Source organism: Glycine soja, chromosome 17 (genome assembly GCF_004193775.1).
Source record: "Glycine soja cultivar W05 chromosome 17, ASM419377v2, whole genome shotgun sequence".
NCBI classification, from domain to species: domain Eukaryota; kingdom Viridiplantae; phylum Streptophyta; class Magnoliopsida; order Fabales; family Fabaceae; genus Glycine; species Glycine soja.
Window position 1 is genome coordinate 28,123,641 of NC_041018.1, and position 16,060 is coordinate 28,139,700.

General features: G+C 35.5%; 1 non-coding gene across 1 annotated transcript; it reads left to right on the forward strand.

Moving 5' to 3' along the window:
• The first annotated feature begins 1,312 nt into the window (after positions 1 to 1,312).
• Positions 1,313 to 1,419, forward strand: LOC114394287. The gene has a single exon (XR_003662693.1). It is a non-coding gene; the product is annotated as a small nucleolar RNA R71 (small nucleolar RNA).
• Positions 1,420 to 16,060: the final 14,641 nt, after the last annotated feature.

A 16,060-nucleotide genomic window follows, 5' to 3' on the forward strand; every position in this document is an offset into this window, starting at 1 on the left:
ATATTTTTCAAGGATTTGGGGAACAAATTTACCAATCAATGCAGAGACATTTCTGCCCATACTAATTCTTTCACTTCCTTTAAGCTTTCGCTTATTAGTGCACAACTCCTTCAAGAATTTAGCATATCTTGGAATTTGCTTTATTGTATCCAGCAGAGGTATGTTTACCTTTACTTTTCTAAATGTTTCCAAGATCTTCTCTGCCTCTTCCATTTTTTTTATGGAAATTGCTCTTGAAGGGAATGGAAGAGGGATATGCTGCTTCGGTAAATCAGAATTACTAGTGGAAGATTCACATGCATAGAAATTGCTAGGTAACTTACTCTTTAAATTTTTGTCATCATCTTTTTCTGGAGTAGAGTGAGGTTGGGCAGGTTAATTTGCGGATGAGGAAGATGCTACTGGTTGAGGTCCTTGACACTGCTTTCCCGACCTCAATGTAATGGCACTCACATTTTTGGGATTCTGGACAGATTGAGAAGGTAATCTGTCAGAATTCTGGGACTGTTGTTGATTTAACTATGTAGCCAATTGTCCCATCTGATTAGTTAAGCTCTGAATGGAGGCTCTGGTCTCTTGTTGAAACTGCATGTTTTGCATAGTCATTTGCCTCACAAGTTCTTCAAGGGAAGATTGTGGAGGAGCCTCAACTGTTTGTTGTTTCTGGGGCTGTTGTTGTTGTTGTTGTTGTTGCTGGATTGGTGGAGGAACGTATGGTCTACTAGGGCCAGCAGCATTCTGAAAATAAGGTTGTTGTTGTTGTTGTTGCTGTTGTGAAGGATTCAACCATCTAAGGTTGGGATGATTCCTCCACCCGGGATTGTACCTGTTGCTGGAGAGGTCATAATTGTTCTGTTGTGGCTGATTTTGCTGCTGAGGTTGAGGAGGTCTATTGTAGATGTTTGCAGCATAAGCTTTAGGCTGTTCAATTGCTTCAAATTGTTGCACAGAAGGGCAAAGGTCTATGTGGTGGTCGGCAGAGGAGCATAAACCACAAAATCTGGCGATAGGTGCAGATTTTTTATTCAAGGCCAACTGGTTTACCAGGTTAACCAAGGCATCTAGTTTACCTTCAAGCTTCTTAGTCTCGGCTGATGAAGATGAATTTGTGGCTACCCCATGGACTCCTCTAAGAATAATAGCATCATTTCATGCACTGAATTGTTGGGAGTTGGAAGCCATCTTCTCAATCAAATTCCTAGCCTTAGCAGGAGTCATATCACCAAGGGCTCCACCACTGGCAGCATCAATCATACTCCTCTCCATGTTGCTAAGTCCCTCATAGAAATATTGCAGAAGGAGTTGCTCAAAAATCTGGTGGTGAGGACAACTTGAACACAATTTCTTGAATCTTTCCCAGTACTCATACAAGGTTTCTCCACTAAGTTGCCTGATGCCTGAAATGTCTTTTCTGATGGCAGTGGTCCTAGATGCAGGGAAGAATTTCTCCAAGAACACCCTCTTAAGGTCATCCCAGCTAAAAATGGACCTGGGAGCAAGGTAGTGTAGCCAATCTTTTGCTACTCCCTCCAGAGAATGAGGAAAAGCCTTTAGAAAGATATGATCTTCCTGGACATCAGGGGGCTTCATGGTGGAACAAACAATATGGAACTCCATAAGATGCTTAAGAGGATCTTCACCTGCAAGACCTTGAAACTTGGGCAGCAAATGTATTAGTCCAGTCTTAAGAACATATGGAACACCCTCATCAGGATATTGAATGCACAAGCTTTCATAAGTGAAATCAGGTGAAGCCATATCCCTTAGAGTCCTCTCACGAGGTGGAGGTTGAGCCATGTTCTCAGTAAAAAAATTAGTAGTGGAATGTTCAAAATCAGAATATTCAGAATCACCCTCAACAGAATGCTCAAAATGTTCAAAATGCACAAAATGACCAAGATTCACACTATGCCTAACTAATCTATGAAAGGTTCTATCTATTTCAGGATCAAAGGGTTGTAAATCACCTGGATTGCCCCTAGTCATGCACTATATGCAGCAAATAATGTGTTTCTCAACAAGCACCTAACAAGGGGGTAAAACTACAACTATACTCAAACGATATCAAAATGAGTTGAAATTTTGTGAGAAACACCCTAAAATCATAAAAAGATAGCACAAAAAGTTTCAAACAAAAATTCAAAGTCTAACTATGGAAACTACCTAAGGAAAGTTTAGAAAAATAGAATAATAAAACTTGAAAAATAAAAAAAAATAAAAAAAACTTAGTAAACAGGCAAATTTGGCTAGTTAGAGACCTCAACCGAGCTCTGCTGGGTTGTCACAATATGGGAAATTTTTTTCTACCCCAAATACATATATAATAATAGTCGTTCTGATACCTGGAGCAAAAGTTATGGCTGTTTTAAGTTTTGCTAAAAATAAGTTCTCAAATTTTTTTGAATCTCTCAAATCCAGCCACACCAAGTGTTCCTGGTATTTTTCACACAAAATATGAGTCAAAAGAACTTTCCACACAAAAATTAAGCCAAAAATAACAACCCTAACTATCAAAACAAAAATCGCCAATTAATTTGTAAATAGTCGTCGCTAATTCAGTCGCTAATGTAATGTTGTGTGAACAGTAATGCAGAATCAATCTCTAATTCTGTCGCTAAGCACTATTCACAGCAAAACAATAAACTAAAACAGGAAAAGCGCTGAACAAGAGGTACTACTAAATTGCCAAACAGAACATGAAATAAAACAGAATACCACACTAACACAACATGAACACACTAACACAACACGAACACACTAAGCAAAAGAAGTAAACATAAAACAACTAAACATAAAACACGAATCACTAGCTATTATGAACCTTTAGACACTGCTCCCCGGCAACGGCGCCAAATTTAATCGAGGCCATACCCGAATCAAATAAACATTAAAATGCAGTAACTAGGAAGTGATCCTAGGTCGTTTCCCAATGAGCAATGATAAACCAAATGTTCATAACAAATAGTAGGAAAATAGTAACGAATTGGGGGGGGGGGTTGTTTGCTTTTATAAATTAAACAGCGAATAGATGTGAATTAGAAAATATCAGAATTAAAACACATTGCTTCCCCTTGATTCACAAGCAAGTCTCTTATCCTAGGTTACGAGAGTTCATCCTTTATCAGTTCAACCACTTAATCCAACCCCAAAATTAAATTACTAAGCGAAATTTAACATAAGGCATTCATTATGATGTAATCCTACCCCGCAAGGGCATTGGATAGAAGACTCCAAGTAGATTGGGCCAGAGATCCAAGGGAAGGCCCTAGGGTTCTCATGAGCCTTAAGGTAAATTTCGAGCCCATGGGCTAAGTATGAGCCCGCTTATCTTTGTAAATATTATAATAGGTTTTTCCTTCATTTGGGCCTTGTATTTTGGCCATTCTAGTAGTATAGGGTTTTAGCCTTGTATTTCGAGGCATTTTGAGTAGTCTTTGTAGTAGGGATTTTTTTTTGTATTTTCATGTATTTTGTCATGGGGGTGAGCTTAGCTATTATAGGGGGTGTTTAGCTAAGCTCTAGATTCTTATCTCAAGGAGGTGAGCTTAGCTATTAGAGAGGTATGTGTAGCTAAGCTCTAGCTTCTTTAGGAATCTTCTTAAGGAAGCTTCTCAAGGAGGTGAGCTTAGTTATGAGAGGGGTGTGTGTAGCTAAGCTCTAGCTTCTCAAGGAAGTTTTCTCAAAGAAGCTTCTCAAGGAATTTTTCTCAAGAAAGCTTCTCAAGGAAGCTACCTAGTCTATAAATAGAAGCATGTGTAACATTTGTTGTAACTTTGATGAATGAGAGTCTTGTGAGACATAACTCAAAGTTCAACTTCTCTCCCTTTTTCTTCCTTCAATTTCGTGCTCCCCCCTCTCTCTTTCTCTCCCTCTTTCTTTTCCTCCATTGAAGCATCCTCTCCAAGCTTCTTATCCAAGGCTCATCTTGGTGGTGAAGCTCATTCTTCCATGGCTTATTCCCTAGTGGATGGCGCCTCCTCTCACCTCTTCTCCTTTGTCTTCCGCTGCATCTCCATGGTGGAAAACCACCATTAAAGGACCTCATTGAAGCTCAAAGATTCAGCCTCCATAGAAGCCCCGCAAGCAAGCTTCCATCAAGTGGTAATCAGAGCACAAGAGCTTCAAGTAGGTGCTCCTTAAACCTCCATTAATTTTTTTGCTTTACCTTCTCTTCCATTGTTGTTTCTTCATTTTTCTCCATGTATCTCCTCACATGTCTTGTTCTAAATGTTGTTAACATGATTCTTTAGAGTTTCCACCGATTAAACTTGCTATAGAAGCTAGATTTGATTTTCTATGGTTCAAATTTCTTGTTCTTGTTCTTGAACCATGAATTGTGTTGAGTTTAGGTTCCTTTGAGTTTTTGTCTTGTTATTTTTTGTGGCTGAAACCGAAACCATAAAATTCTTACAAAAATATTAAAGTAGAAGAAAACCTCAAAAATCTAGAGTGACTTGTTCACCTATTGTAGTTTTGTCATAGAAGTCATGTCTAGTCATGAAACTTGTCACATAAGATTTCTTATGTTGTGCTGAATTTTATTTTCTTCTTTCTTTGTCTGACTCATTTGTTCATGAGTGTATGAAATTCTTTTAGCCTATTATTTGATTTGAGTCAAATATTTCATGTTAATTAGTCCTTAACATGTTCATGCAAAATTCTTAGAGAGTCTTTGATTGTGAACCTTTTCTTGAACTTTTAGGTTTCCTTATGATTGTGTCTATTGTGAATTTGAGTTTTGGTGATTGAATTGTTGGCTGAAATGTTGATCCTAAGTGAATATTGAACTCCTAAAACTGTGGTAAACAATCCTAGTGAGTTCAATATACATAGGAAGGTTGAAAGTAAGCCCAAGGCAATCAATATACCATGCTTAAAAAAACAAATCGCTGGTGCTGGCAGCTTGAACATACAAACTTGTAAAAATTACTGAGAATTGGTTACTTCGAATTTTGAGCTGACATTTTTCCTGAATTTTCTAGACATCGGGAAAAAAGTTAGAAAAAAAGAAACAAGTGATTTGGATAAAAGGAAAAAATACGAAAAATCACACAAGTTGGCAGGAAAATCAGTATCTAGAAAAAAAAAGGTGAAAGGGAAGTGTGCTTGTTGTTTTGACTCAAAATTTATTCTATAATTGGAAATTTCAATTCAAAATTAGTGTGAAGACAAGTGCCAAAGCTAGAGGTTTGTTGAGTCTTTTTTTTTTCAGTTTTTTTACTCTACTCTAGAGTCATTCTAAGTTTCTCTTTGAGTCCTAGCTTGCTTCTATGTCCTTTTCATTGCTTTAATTGTTGAATAATCCTTGAAAAATTGTCTTGTTAAAACTCCATTGGTTAACTTTCATTTCATTTTTTTTCTTTGATTATTGCTTGTCTCTTTGTTTCCTTGTTTGTGAGTTGCCATATAGGGAATTGGAAAGGAGGATTGGTGCCACCCCTTGAAGAATTTGAGTCAAGAAGCAAGGGGCCAACCACCTTAAGAGCTATTGGACTAAGAAGCACTCCAAATTGAGTGAATCACCAAAGAGAGAACAACCACCAAAATTGAGGACCTTTTTGTAATTTTATAATTGACCATTTACGTACTTTCATTGCTTTCAAATTTTGTAACAAAAAGGCCTTTCATTGGAAGTAAGTTGGGAGCCTCCAATAGGTCACCCTACTTCCATTTGTGTGTAATAATTTTAGGCAATTTTTCCTTAGGATAGTGAGTGTTTTGTTGGGAACCTTGAATGTGGTCATCCAAACACTCTTAGGATTCACCTAGTTTACATTTCTTGCTTACTTTCATAGCTTATTTCCTTTACCTTCCATTGTCAAACCGCCTAGATAGCTTTCCTTTTACCAATTAGTTTTTTTACCTTATCTTTCACACCTCTTTTAGTGTTTATTTTGGCTAGTTTCAACCATAGTTTCTTTTACCTTTTGTTTTCAAACCTCCAACAAGAAAGAACCACAACTTAGGAACCAACATGAGTCATAATTCATCTAGTGTTAATGGCGAGGGTACTAGTCATAAAGACCTTTTATCTAGAATCTTAGATGAGTTGAGTTCCCTCAAGTTATGGAAAGAAAAACAAGAGAGAAAAGAAAAAGGAAAAAAAAAGAGTGGAAGAAATAAGTCAAGATGAAAGAAAGAAAATAAGAGAGGAAGAAAGAAGAAAAATAATAAAAGAAATGAAAAGAGAAAAACATGCCTCTTATAGTAGTCATAACTCTTGCAAGAGCCTAAGTGAAGAACTTCGTGACTATTACGAAGGAAGGCATAGACCTCACTCCCATAGAAGAGAAAAGGAAAGAAAGCCTCAAAAGGCTAACATTAACCTCTCATACTTCCATGGGAAGGACAATGTAGAGGCTAACTTAGTTTGGGAAATAAGGGTAGAGCAACAACTTAAAAAGAAGTCTACATCAAAATCTTATGGCTCTCACTCTTATCCAAAGAAAGACTAAGGTCAAGGCATCTTAGGGGTGACACCTTCTAAGCCCAAAGATGATAAGGGGAAGACAATAGAAAAGCAAGCCCCTAAGGCTAGTATGCAAGAGAAAACTAGCTCTATAAAGTGCTTTAAATGTCTTGGAGGAGGACACATTACTTCTCAATGCCCCACCACAAAAACCATGATTATGAGGGGCCAAGACATTTATAGTAGCCAAGATAAGGCTACTACTTCACCTTCCTCTAGTGAAAGTGAAGAAGCAAAAGGGGAAGAACCTAGTGAAGAAATCTACCCCCAAGAAGAAGGACAACCATTAGTGGTTAAAGAGAAGTGTAAGGAGGTAAGTGTTTCCTCCAAGAGGTTAGCTAAGAAGGAAACTCATTTTACAATAAAGACAAACATTAAAGAAACTTTCCCTCTTAGACAACCTCCACATTTTCTCTTTTGTAAAAAGACACTTGCTAGCATTGTCACACCTCTTGGGCTTGAGTTTATTCCTCAAGTAAAGAAGTTGTTGGATGAGGGTTTGGTTCACAAGAGCTTAAATCCTTGTACTTTATTGGTGCCCAAAATAGGTATTATTAGGCACCAAGTCCCTAAAATAGGTGGTATGATGAATGTTTTGAGTGGTGCAACCCTCTTTTGTAAAATCACTCGTGCACCTAACATCTTCATGGTGTGTGTACATAGGGACCCATTAGGTAGGTTTGTTCTTATTTTTAGTTTCAATACAAACTTAGGTACTTATATGGGACATCTTCGGTTTGTCATACTTTTTGGTAGGAATAATCAATATGAAAATACAAAAAGAGGTATGTTTTACTGTGTTACTTTTCTTAATTTTTCAAATAGTGATCAAGGGGTTCCCATGAACCCTAAGAGAATAAAGGTCATTCCTAAGTGGCCCACTCCACCAAGTATAAGAAAAATTTGGGGCTTCCATGACTTAACAAACTTTTACAAAAGGTTTGTCCCATATTTTTCTATACTTGTAGCACCACTCATTGAGTTGGTGAGGAACCATGTTCCTTCATGGGAAGATGCCCAGGAAATGGATTTTCAGACCTTACCTTACTTCAACATACCAAACACCACTAATACATATGTTTTTGTTCTTTTTACAGGTGTTTAGGGAAGGAGCCCAGAGTATGAAGAACCTCAAGATTTGAGGTCAAATCCTTTCCAAGGTGGAGGGAATGATGTAATCCTACCCCGCAAGGGCATTGGATAGAAGACTCCAAGTAGATTGGGCCAGAGATCCAAGGGAAGGCCCTAGGGTTCTCATGAGCCTTAGGGTAGATTTCGAGCCCATGGGCTAAGTATGAGCCTGCTTATCTTTGTAAATATTATAATAGGTTTTTCCTTCATTTGGGCCTTGTATTTTGGCCATTCTAGTAGTATAGGGTTTTAGCCTTGTATTTCGAGGCATTTTAAGTAGTCTTTGTAGTAGGGATTTTTTTTTTTGTATTTTGTCATGGGGGTGAGCTTAGCTATTATAGGGGGTGTGTAGCTAAGCTCTAGCTTCTCATCTCAAGGAGGTGAGCTTAGCTATTAGAGAGGTATGTGTAGCTAAGTTCTAGCTTCTTTAGGAATCTTCTTAAGGAAGCTTCTCAAGGAGGTGAGCTTAGTTATGAGAGGGGTGTGTGTAGCTAAGCTCTAGCTTCTCAAGGAAGTTTTCTCAAAGAAGCTTCTCAAGGAAGTTTTCTCAAGAAAGCTTCTCAAGGAAGCTACCTAGTCTATAAATAGAAGCATGTGTAACATTTGTTGTAACTTTGATGAATGAGAGTCTTGTGAGACATAACTCAAAGTTCAACTTCTCTCTCTTTTTCTTCCTTCAATTTCGTGCTCCCCCCTCTCTCTTTCTCTCCCTCTTTCTTTTCCTCCATTGAAGCATCCTCTCCAAGCTTCTTATCCAAGGCTCATCTTGGTGGTGAAGCTCTTTCTTCCATGGCTTATTCCCTAGTGGATGCCGCCTCCTCTCACCTCTTCTCCTTTGTCTTCCACTGCATCTCCATGGTGGAAAACCACCATTAAAAGACCTCATTGAAGCTCAAAGATCCAGCCTCCATAGAAGCCCCACAAGCAAGTTTCCATCACATTATGTGATTAAGCAACACATACACCAATTAATCATGAACGATCATTAAGCATGAACGTAAATTAAGCGCAGAGACAATTAATCAAGCACTAAGCATGCATGAATTAATAGCAACAAATTCAGAGAAATTAGTTAAGAGGAAAACATGAACAGAATTTAATAATAATAATAGAACCTCAAAGAGAAATGTGCTTGATCCTCAAGAGAGAGCAACGCTGGAGACTTAGCCTTCCATTAATCAATAGAGAACGAAATTATAGATTGAAGAACGAAATTTTATTGCTAAAATGAAAAGTCAAAACTAGAATTGCAAAACAAAAAAGTGTCTAAGAAAAGCCTAAAATTAAAAATGAAAACAGGAGAGAGAGAAGAGAGAGAGCCTAAACTAAAACCTTGGTACTGTTATATAGTTTTCATCCCCAAAGTTTACAAATCTGTTTTAAATCCAAGCCCATAAAATAAAATCTAGATAAGATAAGATCTAGATGAAATAATATCTAGATGAGATCAAATCTAAATAATATCTAGATAAGATAAGATCTAGATGAAATAATATCTAGATTAGATAAAATCTAGATAAGATAAGATTTGATCTAGATAAGATTTGATAAAATTGTTTGCTCTCTTCAAGTCCAAGCCTAATTCTGGATTCAAGCCCAATTGCTTATAATTCTCCTAAAATTAAATTAAAAACACAAAATTAGTCCAATAGGCCCAAATGATAAAACTGCATAATTAATTTGATAATTAAGGTTAATCAGTAATTAAAATGGTGACAAAAAGGATTAAGAAATAGGAGAAAATGATGACACATCACTAAGGCATTAGGTGACCGAAATTAAAATATAATAAATAACTTATTAGTTACTATGATAATCTCGAGTCAAAGAAAATTATTATATTTCTTCTTGAGATTTTACTATTTGTAGAAGCAAGCTTCATGATGATGAATCAAGTATGATTCAAGAAGTTTTAATGATGACAAAAAACCCAAAAGAATGATGTCAAGATTGAGTCAACAAGTTCAAGATCAAGATTAAAGAAAAGACATCAAGATGAATCAAGATTCAAGAGAAGATGATTTCAAGATTCAAGAGAAGAAACCAAAAACCAACAAGTCAAGACTTCACAAGGGAAGTATTGAAAAAGATTTTTCAAAAACCAAACATAGCACAATTTTGTTTTACAAGAAAAGTTTTCTTAAATTTTTCTAAGTTACCAGAGTATTCACTCTCTAGTAATCAATTACTAATTACCTGTAATCGATTACCAGTGGGAAAGTTTGATTTCAAAAGCTTTTAACTAAATTTGCAACATTCCAAATTTTTTTTAAATGGTGTAATTGATTACAATATATTGGTAATTGATTACCAGTGTATCTGAATGTTGAAATTCAAATTCAATTATGAAGAGTCATATCTTTTCATAAAATGCTTTGTGAAATCGATTACATGGTTTTGGAAATCGATTACCAGTAACAAGTTTTGAATAAAAAGTCAAGAGATGTAACTCTTCCAATGGTTTTCTCAAGGTTATAACTCTTCCAATGGTTTTCTTGACCAGACATGAAGAGTCTATAAAAGCAAGACCTTGACTTGCATTCAAACAACTTTTACAACTTTTGAATAACTTTTAGAACTTCTTGAACAACTTTTGAGAAATCTTGAAACCTTTGCTTCTCATCTTTCTTCTTCTTCCTTTGCCAAAAAGCTTTCTAAGTTTTCTGTTTTCCAAACCTTGTTCTTCTGCAGAAAACAAAAGTGTGCTATATCTTTTCATTCTCTTCTCCCTTTGCCAAAAAGAATTCAACAAGGACTAATCGCCTGAATTCTTTTTGTGTCTCTCTTCTCCCTTTTCGAAAAGAACAAAGGACAAACTGCCTGAATTCTTGTGTGTCTCCCTTCTCCCTTTTCAAAGAATTCAAAAGGACACAGTATGAGAATTCTTTTGATTCTTCCCTTTCCCTTAAACAAAAGATTTCAAAGGACTAACCGTCTGAGATATCTTTTGTTTCCCCTTTACAAAGATTCAAAGGACTAACCGCCTGAGAACTTTGCCTTAACACATTAAAGGGTACATCCTTTGTGGTACAAGTAGAGGGTACATCTACTTGGGTTGTTGTAACTGAGAACAAGAGAGGGTACATCTCTTGTGGATCAGTTCAAGTGGAGGGTGCATCCACTTGGTTGTTCAAAGAGAGCAAGGGAGGGTAAATCCCTTGTGGATCTTTGCTTGTAAAGGTTTTTACAAGGTTGAAAGAAATCTCAAGGACCACAGGTTGCTTGGGGACTAGATGTAGGCACGGTTGTTGCCGAACCAGTATAAAATTCTTGTGTTTGTCTTCTTCTTCCCTACACTTTTAATTTCTGCTGTGCACTTTTAATTATCGCTTTTACTTTTGGTTAAGTTTCAATTATTGTTCTTTACTTTCTTAACTTCGTAGTAAAAGCCTAATTAAATCTAGTAACATTAAGAAGGATATTTAATTAGTCAAGGTACATTAATAATTAATTCAACCCCCCTTCTTAATTATTCCGAGGCCACTTGATCCAACACTATTGACATATGTCGCAACCTACCCTTCAACGAGGGTGCGAAAAGGCCAAAACATTTGTCTCCAAGGGAGAAAACAAGCGGAGTCGCCACCAACGTTTATTCGAGGAAAACATTAGAAAATCCAAAAAAGACCAAGGTCTACAAATTTTGAAAATGAGGGTTCAGGAGTTGTTTACGCATGGGGAAGGTATTAGCACCCCATGCGCCCGTCACAAGGGATGGCAGCCTCTAATCGAGTGTGCAAAACATGACTTCAAAATTATGTATTTTCCATTTTATGTTTTTTTACTTTTTGGGGTCGACAAGGGTATTGCCCTTGCTCCTACGTATCCTCAGGTGCGATGAGGAATTTAGACCTATGTAGTTCTTTAAGTTTGAAAGTTTGTGTGTTACATTGATTTTGTCTTTTTTGAAAGATTAATTTTAATTGCGAACAAAAGTCGTTTAAGGCATTGGACCTTGAAACGATGTTTTAAAAATTATAAATAGCGGAGAGAAGTTTTAAGGCGTTGGACCTTGAAACGATCTCAAGATTTTGATGAAATGAAGAAGTTTATGAGTTGGTTTTATTTTGGTTTTTTGCTTATTAACCTTCAACCCTTTTTAAAAGATAACTTGCAAAACTAATGATCGGTTAAAACTTACTTTATAAAAGAAAAGCGATTACCGATGATAGGAGAAGGAGGTAAAGATGCACAAAACAATAAAGAGGACCCCTAAGGGTCCATGAATCATGTTCAAATCCTTAAAGACAAACACTAACTGGATGAAGAACGAAGAACGAAGAACAAAGAACGATGTAGAAATTGATTGCAATCGCGGTTCGGCGGTGACTTAGCTTCTTTTTCTCTTCTTCTTTTTCCCCAATCCTTCACCTCTTGACCTCATAACCTCCCTCTCAGCCCCTCTTCACTCTTATTTATAACAAAACAAAGCATTTGGGGTCATGACAGCTCACCCAGGCGAGCTGTTACTTCATTCTGAAGCAACCTTGCTCGCCCAGGCGAGCTGAGCTCAGCTAGGTGAGCTGGTTACTTCACCATGAAGTTATTTGGTGGCCCAGGCAAGCGAGAGGCTAGCCTGGGTGAGCCCGGGGTCAGAAAAAGCTTCCAAATGACGTTTTTGCCCTCCCTTTTGGGTATTTTTGCATCCTTGATCAAAACATTGAATGATCATCTATTTCACACTGTAACTGGCGTTTAACATCGCAAGTCGACTAGCAAGGATCAAAAGATCAACAAAGAATAGTCCCCGGATGAAATTAGGGTATGAAAACATATCATGATAATATTAACTGTTAGAAATTCTCAATTGAATTAGTTCAATGATGACATCCACATGTAGATCATCTACATATGCAATTTAATATATAAGATGTATTAATATTTATCCAATAAAGACCATTACATATATATTGATCTATCTAGATTATCAATATCCTGTTCACAATAATTTTCCGATCAAAAATAATTTAGATTAAAATTAAAAAGGACTTTTTTCTCATTATCATAATCTCTGTCATGATAACAACTTTAATTTTAATTGAGGACTTGTCAAATTAACAATTTAATAAAACAATAAAAATGATACTAAAATAAAATAAAAATTCTTTACTAAAATTGATAGCATGATAGATTGGATCTTGGGCATACACGTTTATCCCTAACAAATACACTCTCTGAGTGTTAAATTCTGTGATACTACAAAATAATGTTTGTTAAAGCTAGAAGTAACTTGGTGACAAAATAATACTTTGATGTTCCTAGATTTAGGGGAGTTTAAGGGTTGTGTCAATAGTGGCTTAGAGAATACTAGTAAGGTAGGAGACATGACAAAATACTTGTTGTAATCAAGATTGATTAGTGGAACTCTTTACTGGTTGGTAAAAGAGAACTGGATGTAGCTTAGGTTAAGTGAACCAATATAAAACTAAGTATTTCTACTACTTTCCTTTAAACTTGTCAAAGTATTTTTAAAGCACACTATTGACACATTTTTGTACAGAAGTTTTACTTCAAAACACCTTTCTATAAACTGTCAGGATGACACTACATTGCTTTTTGTGAAAACATAAGACTTGTCGTTAGATGACAAGTCTTTGAGAACTTATAATCACTTTCATTGTGAAAAGTTTGAAAAGTTTATCTAGCATAATATTCAACATCATTTTAATATGATTTATTGTATTTCATGTCTTACATGTAGTTTGTCTCTCCCTCCCTATCTCTCTCCTTTTCTTATTTCTCTTACTACTCAAAATATATACAACTCCCAAAAAATATACAACAATATTTTCTAATAATTTTTAAGGTCTTCCAGTCAAAAAATAATTTTTAAGGTCTCGATTTTGACTCTCATGTCATTATTTATAGCAAAGAATGTATTTTTTTATTTTATTATTAAATAGCATTTTCTCTTAAATGTTTCTTGATAAGAAAGGAATAAAAGAATCTCATTTCATTGTTTGAAGTAGCAAATGTATTATTCTTATTTTTATCATATTAAAAAATAAATTTTGTGCTAACCCAATTTGAGGGTTAATTAAATTTTGTTGGATCAAGTGGCCTCAGAATAATTAAGAAGGGGGGGTTGAATTAATTATTCCTAAACCTTTACTAATTAAAAAAATTACTCTTCTAAGGCTTTTACTAAGTTTTTAAGAGAATAAGGAGTAGAAGAGAAACTTAACAGAAAGAAAAAGCGGAAATTAAATGCACAGCGGAAAGTAAAAGAGTAGGGAAGAAGGAGACAAACACACAAGAGTTTTTATACTGGTTCGGCAACAACCCGTGCCTACATCCAGTCCCCAAGCGACCTGCGATCCTTGAGATTTCTTTCAACCTTGTAAAAATCCTTTTACAAGCAAAGATCCACATGGGATGTACCCTCCCTTGTTCTCTTTGAACCTAGTGGATGTACCTTCCACTAGAACTGATCCACAAGAGATGTACCCTCTCTTGTTCTCAGTCAAACCCAAGTAGATGTACCCTCTACTTGTACCACAAAGGATGTACCCTCCAATGTGTTAAGACAAAGATCTCAGGCGGTTAAACCTTTGATACTTTGTGAATGGGGATACAAAAGAATTCTCAGGCTGTTAGTCCTTTGAATACTTTTGTATAAGGGAATGGGAAGAATCAAAAGAATTCTCAGACTGTGTCGTTTTGAATTCTTTGACAAGGGAGAAGGGAGACACAAAAGAATTCAGGCGGTTAGTCCTTTGTTCTTTTGGAAAAGGGAGAAGAGAGACACAAAAAGAATTTAGGCGGTTAGTCCTTGGCGAATTCTTTTTGGCAAAGGGAGAAGGGAATGAAAAAGATGAATAGCACAAGTTTTCAAGGTTTAGAAAAACCAGAAAACTTTGGAAAGCTTTTGGCACAAAGAAGAAGAAGAAGTTCAAAGAGATTCAAGGCTTGTAAAGGATTGTAATAGATTGATTGGAAAAGTGTATTGAAAAGCAAATCAAAGCCTTGCTTTTATAGACTCTTCATGTCTAGCCAAGAGGACCATTAGGAAGAGTTATAACTTTTAAAAAAACTTAAAACCAATTTGAAATAGTCAAAAAACCATTTGAAGAGTTACATCTTTTGATTTATTTAGAAACAATCACTGGTAATTGATTACCAAATCAGTGTAATCAATTACACAAAGCTTTTATGTGAAAGGATGTGACTCTTTACATTTGAATTTGAATTTCAACGTTCAAAGGCACTGATAATCGATTACCAAAACATTGTAATCGATTACAGCTTTTTGAAATCAATTGGAACGTTGTAAATTCATTTGAAAACTTTTTCAAATCCATTTTGCTACTGGTAATCGATTACAACAATTTGGTAATCGATTACCAGAGAGTAAAAACTCTTTGGTAAACATGTTTTGAGAAAAAACATGTGCTACTCAATTTTTGAGAAAACCTTTTCATACTTATCTTGATTAAGCCTTCTCTTGATTCTTGATTCTTGAATCTTGAGTCTTGAATCTTGATCTCTTGAATCTTGATTCTTGAAATCTTGATCTCTTGAATCTTGATTCTTGAAATCTTGATCTCTTGAATCTTGATTCTTGATTCTTGAAATCAACTTTCCTCTTGAATCTTGAAGTGTTCTTGATTCTATCTTGAATATCTTGAACTCATTCTTTGATTGACCTTTGAGCTTTTTGTCATCACCTTTGTCATCATCTTTTGTTATCATCTTTGTTATCATCAAAACATCTTTGAATCACTCTTGATTCATCATGAAGCTTTGCTTCTACAATCTCCCCCTTTTTGATGATGACAACTTCTAAAATCAAGAAACACACACACACACTTTTTCCTAGTCGATCACTCATATAAATTTCCATTCTCCCCCTTTGTTTTTGAATTTATGCTTACCTTAAAATTAAGTTGATTACTCATGTGAGTTCTTGATTTAATCCCTATTTCTCTCCCCCTTTGGCATCAACAAAAAGCCAAAGTGCGTAACAAGTATAAGACAAACTTATAATCATTCACAAGGCATACATTGAAGAATATAAACCAATCATGAAGCAAGAAACATGAATAGATCAAATATATAAAAACTACATACAAAAGAATAGAAAACGATCAAACAAGATAACTTAACCATTCATCAAACTTAGAAAGACAATACTTCATTCATAACATCAAACAAACTAGAAAATCATCCACAATATTCAAATAAAACATATATGAATAATTAAAAAATACATATACATAAAACACAATACCAAATGTAAGTACATATCACTAGTCATATATCATTAAAGTAATTAAGTTTAAAACACATAATCATAAACAACCAAGAGCAAGTAAATATAATCATCATGTTCAGTCATACTAATCAAATAATAAAAGAAATACTAAGTGTTCAAATGTCATAAAAACATAGCAAAATACAAGTCTTAAAAACAAAATATAATAATTAAACAAGAAAAGAGAGAAGCTTATTGAAATCAAA